The sequence below is a fragment of the Procambarus clarkii genome, chromosome 12 (assembly GCF_040958095.1).
Source record: "Procambarus clarkii isolate CNS0578487 chromosome 12, FALCON_Pclarkii_2.0, whole genome shotgun sequence".
In the NCBI taxonomy this organism is placed as follows: Eukaryota; Metazoa; Arthropoda; class Malacostraca; order Decapoda; family Cambaridae; genus Procambarus; species Procambarus clarkii.
Window position 1 is genome coordinate 44,961,928 of NC_091161.1, and position 8,029 is coordinate 44,969,956.

At 39.9% G+C, this 8,029-nt stretch overlaps 1 pseudogene; it reads right to left on the reverse strand.

Annotated features, from left to right (window-relative positions):
- Positions 1 to 202: 202 nt before the first annotated feature.
- On the reverse strand, positions 203 to 1,156 carry LOC123751184 (pre-mRNA-splicing factor 38A pseudogene; annotated as a pseudogene).
- Between the last annotated feature and the right edge of the window lie 6,873 nt (positions 1,157 to 8,029).

Below are 8,029 nucleotides of genomic sequence, written 5' to 3' on the forward strand. Positions count from 1 at the left end.
GACAGAAACGTGAATACAGGTCTTCAAATACATACAAGAGTCCAAAGAAGGCTTCGTGTATAATGATAACACAGGAAGCTTGAGGTTCATATGAGGCGGCAGTCAAGTGTGAGGTCAACTCATGAGAGGGCAGTGAGATATTTGTGATGTTGCAAGTCAAACGGAGCACTGTCAGCTCCTACCACATCCTCAAAAAGGTATCTCATTTACTACGTCCACTGCGATATTGTTTTCCTTTGCGTTCACAACGATTCCAATCCCTTCCTCTCTCTCTATTTGATTCTCTTTCTCCACGATTTTTTCGGTGATGGGGAAGATGGGCTGGAGATCCTCGTCGCTGACGTTGTTCTGATCTGCTGCGATGTCTCTTTCTCGACCTTTCCTTCCCTCTTTCATGATCTGTCTCCTGTGAGTGACTTCTGCGAAGCTTTTCTCTTTCTTTGTCACATGGAAGGCCTCGGTGTGGGGAGCGAGAGTGGCCTCTGCCATCCTGGTCGTCACAGAGTGTTGTTCGGGATGGCTCTACTGGATCATTTCTTGGTCTTGGTGGAGGAAAGATGTCCTCCTCATCACTTTCCCTCTCGTGGTTGTCCAAATCATCATTTAATACGGATACTCGTCCTTTAAGCTCGTTGTTGACTTCATGAATCGGTCTCTTTTGGATCCTCGGTAAAATTATATCACCTGAACATTCATCTCTTAATAAACAATCAATATATTCATCCATGTGAGTAAACTGGAACTGGCCGGAACGGTCAATAACGCGTAGTTTCCTAAAGTCATTAAGGAGATGTTCCAGGTACTTGTAACAATTCAGTGATCCACATACAAGCCTCAAGTAAAATGCCCCCAAAGCACGAGCATACTTAAAATCCTCTTGTGTGATGAATTCTATAATTATGTCAGTCTCAGGTTGGATCTGGAGCATCTTTAGCAGGAGACATAGGAATGGCGTGGGTTTGCTGTTGGCTCCGTGAACACCACCAATACACCTGAGGGCTATTGCTTTGTCGACTAGTAATTCCGCCGAGAGGGCAAAGCATTCTTCTTTCCAGTACCTAGAGTCGTATATCCTAGTTCTTATAATTTTCTCAACTAAATACTGGGGGTTTGTGCCGTGAGTGGCCCGGGCTTCCCTGATCGTGCGGTTGGCCATGTCGCCTACTGATTACAGAGCCCATGTTTGATTGATTGATGAAGATTAAGCCACCCAAAAGGTGGCACGGGCATGAATAGCCCGTAAGTGGTGGCCCTTTTAAGCCATTACCAGTATCAAGAGCTGATACTGGAGATCTGTGGAGGTGCGAATGCACCCTGCATGATGGGAGATGTTTCCCTTGTGAATATGTTAAGATGAAGATGAAGCCGCCCAAAAGGTGGCACGAGCATGAATAGCTCGTAAGTGGTGGCCCTTTTGAGCCATCACGAGTATCAATAGATGATACTGGAGACCTGTGGAGGTGCGACTGCACCCAGCGTGACGGGAGATGTCTCCCGGTGGTGATGAGGAAGAGAGAGAGAGAGAGAGAGAAGATTAAGCCACCCAAAAGGTGGCTTGGGCATGAATAGCCCATAAGTGGTGGCCCTTTTGAGCCATTTCCAGTATCAATAGATGATACTGAAGATCTGTGGAGGTGCGACTGCACCCTGCGTGACGGGAGATGTCTGTACATATTCTGATTGATTGATTGATGAAGATTAAGCCACCCAAGAGGTGGCACGGGCATGAATAGCCCGTAAGTGGTGGCCCTTTCGAGCCATTACCAGTATCAAAAGACTGCACCCAGCGTGACGGGAGATGTCTCCCGGACCAAGTGGTGACCAAATGGTGAGCCCATGTTTAAGATGGAGGCGTATTTATTAGTGTCCTAGAGAAGAGGGTAGGAGTCAGGTGTCAGTGAGGGATAGAAGAGAGGTGGGGACGAGGAGCAAGATTATGAGAGCATATGAGCATAAAAACAGAGATAACTGCAGAAGGCCTATTGGCCCGTACGAGGCAGCTCCTATTTATAAGAATTTATAAGAACATAAGAACAAAGGCAACTGCAAAAGGCCTATTGGCCCTTACGAGGCAGCTCCTATCTATAACCACCCAATCCCACTCATAAACATGTCCATCCCGCGCTTGAAACAATCGAGGAACCCCACCTCCACCACGTTATGCGGTAATTGGTTCCACAAATCAACAACCCTGTTACCGAACCAGTATTTACCCAAGTCTTTCCTAAATCTAAATTTATCCAATTTATACCCATTGTTTCGTGTTCTGTCTTGTGTTGATACTTTTAATACCCTATTATTATCCCGTTTGTTGTGTCCATCCATCCACTTGTAAACATAAGAACATAAGAACAAAGGTATCCCCTTTGTTATATCCATTCACCCACTTGTAAACCTCTATCATGTCACCCCTAACTCTTCGCCTTTCCAGTGAATGCAATTTAAGCTTTGTTAATCTTTCTTCATATGAAAGATTTCTAATTTGGGGAATTAACTTAGTCATCTTACGCTGAACACGTTCAAGTGGATTTATATCCATTCTATAGTATTGCGACCAAAACTGAACTGCATAATCTAAATGGGGCCTAACCAGAGCAAGATATAAGAACAAAGGCAACTGCAGAAGGCCTATTGGCCCATTACGAGGCAGCTCCTATTTATAACCACCCAATCCCACTCATATACTTGTCCAACCCGCTCTTGAAACAATCGAGGGACCCCACCTCCAGCACGTTATGTGGTAATTGGTTCCACAAATCAACAACCCTGTTACTGAACTAGTATTTACCCAAGTCTTTCCTAAATCTAAACTTATCCAATTTATACCCATTGTTTCGAGTTCTGTCTTGTGTTGATACTTTTAATACCCTATTAATATCCCCTTTGTTATGTCCATTCACCCACTTGTAAACCTCTATTATGTCACCCCTAACACTTCGCCTTTCCAGTGAATGCAACTTAAGCTTTGTTAATCTTTCTTCATATGGAAGATTTCTAATTTGGGGAATTAACTTAGTCATCCTACGCTGGACACGTTCAAGTGAATTTATATCCATTTTACAATATGGCGACCAAAACTGAACTGCATAATCTAAATGGGGCCTAACTAGAGCAAGATATAGCTTGAGAACCACACCAGGTGTTTTGTTACTAACGCTGCGATTAATAAATCCAAGTGTCCGATTTGCCTTATTACGAACATTTATGCATTGATCCTTTTGTTTTAAATTCTTACTAATCATAACTCCCAGATCCCTTTCGCAATCTCAACACCATCTAGCTCGTATCTTGTAACTCTATCATCATTACCTAACCTCAGAACTTTACATTTATCAGCATTAAACTGCATCTGCCAATCCTTTGACCATTTCAAAACCCTATCTAGATGAACTTGAAGTGATAGTGAGTCCTCCTCCGAATTAATTTCCCTACCGATTTTCGTATCATCGGCAAATTTACAAATGTTGCTACTCAAACCTGAATCTAAATCATTTATATATATTATAAAAACAGAGGTCCCAGCACAGAGCCTTGAAGCACTCCACTTCCAACATTTTCCCACTCTGACTTGATTCCATTTATACTAACTCTCTGTTTCCTTTGGTATAGCCATGCCCTAATCCAGCTTAATATAGCACCCCCAATACCATGAGACTCTATCTTTTTAATCAGTCTTTCATGTGGCACTGTATCAAAAGCTTTGCTAAAGTCAAGGTACACAATCATCACAATCCTTACCACTATCAACTGCCTCAACTATGCTAGAATAAAAAGATAACAAATTTGTTAAACATGAACGGCCATTTATAAAACAATGTTGCGACTCAATTATTAATTTATGTTTTTCAAGATGAAGACGAATTTTATTTGCTATTATAGATTCGAGTAACTTTCCCACAATAGACGTTAGGCTAATTGGTCGATAGTTAGACGCAAGTGATCTATCTCCTTTCTTAAAAACTGGTATCACATTAGCAACTTTCCAAAACTCTGGCACTCTGCCTGACTCTATTGATTTATTAAATATGGTTGACAGTGGGTCACAAAGCTCCTCTTTGCATTCTTTAAGCACCCTGGCAAACATTTCATCTGGCCCTGGGGATTTGTTTGGTTTGAGTTTTACTATTTGTTTAAGAACATCCTCCCTGGTAACTGCTAAACTCGTCAACCTGCCCTCGTCCCCACCCACATAGACTTGTTCGGCTGAAGGCATATTGTTAAGTACCTATTTAGTAAATACAGATACAAAATATTTAATAAAAATACTACTCATATCTTCATCACTATCTGTTATTTGACCTGTCTCAGTTTTTAATGGACCTATTTTTAATGTTTTTAATGACCCTAGTCTTAGTACGATATAACTGAAAAAACCCTTTAGGATTTGTGTTTGCTTGCCCTGCTATGCGAACTTCATAGTTTCTTTTTGCATTCCTTATTTCTTTTTTAACATTTCTAACCAGTTGTACGAATTCCTGTTCTAAAGTGACCTCCCCATTTTTAATCCTTTTGTACCAAGCTCTCTTTTTACCTATAAGGTTCTTCAAATTCTTTGTTATCCACTTTGGGTCATTAGTATTCGTTCTATTCAATTTGTATGGTATACTACGTTCCTGTGCTTTGTTTAGAATATTCTTAAATAAGTTATATATTGAATCCACATCGAAATCCCCATTTAAGTCACCTATCGCTGGGTTTATGTCTCGCTCCAAGACCGGCCCACACCCCATACCCAAGACTTTCTAATCAATTTGACCCCAAAAAATTTTCTTAGGCTATTAAAATCAGCTTTTCGAAAATCTGGCACTTTAACAGAATTTTCTCCTACTGGTCTATTCCATTCTATGCTAAATCTGATTTCTTTGTGATCACTGTTCCCTAGCTCACTCCCTATTTCGATGTCATTAATTTGTGTTTCCCTGTTAGTTAACACTTAAATATAAAATATTATTTTAAAATATTATTTTTTTATTATATAGCTGAAGAACCACACCAGGTGTCTTGTTACTAACGCTTCGATTAATAAATCCCAGTGTCCTATTTGCCTTATTACGAACATTCATGCATTGATCCTTTTGTTTTAAATTCTTTGTTTTGTTGTCCCATCATAAGATTAATTTCAAATAATCTATCTCGAATGCTAAGTATATTTAATTCTTTCCGCATGTTGAGAACTTTGGTAGTTATAGGACAGCCAAGTATAATTCTGAGTGCTTCATTTTGCATTTTTTCCAGTCTATTAATACTTTTGCCATTCTGCAGGACCAAAGCTGGTGCATGATAGTCTATCAGAGACTATCTCTGTAAATATGATGTATTTACATACGCTAAATGCTATTCTAATATTAATACCATATTTCGGGCTGTACCCCACTACAGTTCTGAGAGCCTTGAGTCTGTCTCTACATTGTTGATGTAACTTATTGACTGCAGTTGAGGTACAAGGGACAGAGACTCCAAGGTATTTGAAAGGAGACATAGTCTATTGGTATGTTGTCTATCTTAAGTTTTCGTGGTCCACTTTTGCGGTTGCCAATTTGTCTGTTAAATACCTTAGTTTTAGCAGCGTTGATTACAAGACCAAGGCTCTCACTAGCTGTATGTATACAATTTAAGACTGTTTGCATTTCGCGGTGGGTTTTAGTATGCACAAGGATGTCATCTGCATAGCTGATAGTGATGTTTGGGATTCGGACTAGTTGGGATTGATTTTAGTAAAGCATTAATTAGAACATTAAACAAGGTAGGACTAAGTACTCCTCCTTGTGAGGTGCCTAGTTGTGCCTTTTATCTCCATGAACAGTAAGAAAGGTTGTGATACAGTTGTGTACACTTTTACTATGTGTGAAACCATTGATATCAGGTGACATATGCTCTTTAACTCTACAATAATCTATTAAGCACCATTCTCTCAAAGGTTTTGCACATGCAACTGGTCAGTGAGATGGGACGGAAAGCATCAGGTTGGTCAGGCTTTGGTACAGGTACCGTAAGACTGGTGGTCTATGATACAGGCAACTGCCCAGTGACATAGCTGGCATTAAACAATTCTAATAATGGGTTACCGGGTACACGATGTAGGAGTCTTAGAATATCATAGGTGATACCGTCCTCACCAGGAGCAGTGCCCCTGCCCCTGGAGAGGGCTGCATCCAATTCATAATCTGTATATGGAACATCACATTCATCATGTTGCTTGCTCAACATGAAATTTATGAGAGAATTTCTGTTTGTGGACCTCTCCTGCAATTTCTCCCTAGTGCTAGCTGGTAACATTCCAAGGCTGGAAACCTGAGCCCTGGCTTTCTGTAGCGGGTTTGGGTGTGAAACTTGTCTACTATTTTCACCAATAATTTTGTTTATGCCTTTCCAGGCTTTGCCCAGGGGAGTATGCAGGTTAAGTCCACTAACAAAACCCTCCCATTCATTTTGTCTCATTTCAGTCATTCTCTCCCTCGCCACTGCAAGCGCGGCCTGAAACAGTTTTAACATTTGAGGAGTTCTAAGGCTCTTATATGCTTTACCTGTCTGTCTAGCAATTGATTTAAGCTCTTTCAGTTTAGCATCATCATTGTACTGGTTGAGTCTGACCTGTTTACCAGTACTTCTTTTTGTTTGGCGTGACTCACTATTTTTGATGGCCTCATAGGTATTATTTATGAGGTCATCATAAAACTGTTGTACATTCTCAGGCCCATAATTGTTATACCAATGTTCTATGCTGTCTATAAAGAATTTTTCTTCCTCTTTCCTACTGTTAGCCTGCGTCTACTCAGCTTAAATTCTTACTAATCTTAACTCCCAGATCCCTTTCGCAATCTCAACTCCATCTAGCTCGTATCTTGTAACTATTGTATCATCATTACCTAACCTCAGAACTTTACATTTATCAGCATTAAACTGCATCTGCCAATCCTTTGACCATTTCAAATCCCTATGTAGATCAACTTGAAGTGATAGTGAGTCTCTTCCGAATTAATTTCCCTACTGATTTTCGTATCATCGGCAAATTTGCAAATGTTGCTACTCAAACCTGAATCTAAATCATTTATATATATATTAAACAACAGAGGTCCCAGGACCAACCCGTCCTCGACTCAAGTCCATTACATTCAGCGGTCAACCCCACAGACGCATTCATAAATTTTAACATACTGTTCATTCAAAATGGGCTAACCATCCAGTGTGATGGGGAATTTTTAGCATCACGTAACTAGCTTTTTGACACTGTACTCCCCCTTCATGTAGTCTAGGGTAGCTGCACAAATGCAGATGTACCTAATGTATTAATAAAAAAAAAGGAATACCTCCATACACCTATTCTTGTAATGGTAGTGCTTACATATTTGCACTTTAACATACACATCAAAAGTACACGCACACACACAGACCAGCACAACCCCACACATGCACAAAACCACCCACATACATTAAGCATTTTTACTTAATTTAAAATAGAAACGTTTAAAAACATTTGCTGGCGATGAATTTAAAAACATTAGTTATACGTTTGCACCAAAGGTCCATGAATTGAGTGACTGAAATTAACGTATTTTATATGTTAAAAACGACTTTATATAAATGTCACCTTTCTGCGACCAACGTCAAAAACATCAAAAAACACATTTAAGATGGTTTTCACATTTTTCATCCAGATGAAGACCCTAATCACAGCTACTCTCCAAGCACCAGGCGCTAAGATATTTAAATATTTTATTTGTACTTGAATAAAGGTACATATTATTCTTTGGGATGGTAAATAATAGCATTCATTTATTACAACAGTGTTTATTGAAGTACATGTTTATTAATACATAGTTCTTATAAGACAGAAACGTGAATACAGGTCTTCAAATACATACAAGAGTCCAAAGAAGGCTTCGTGTATAATGATAACACAGGAAGCTTGAGGTTCATATGAGGCGGCAGTCAAGTGTGAGGTCAACTCATGAGAGGGCAGTGAGATATTTGTGATGTTGCAAGTCAAACGGAGCACTGTCAGCTCCTACCACATCCTCAAAAAGGTATC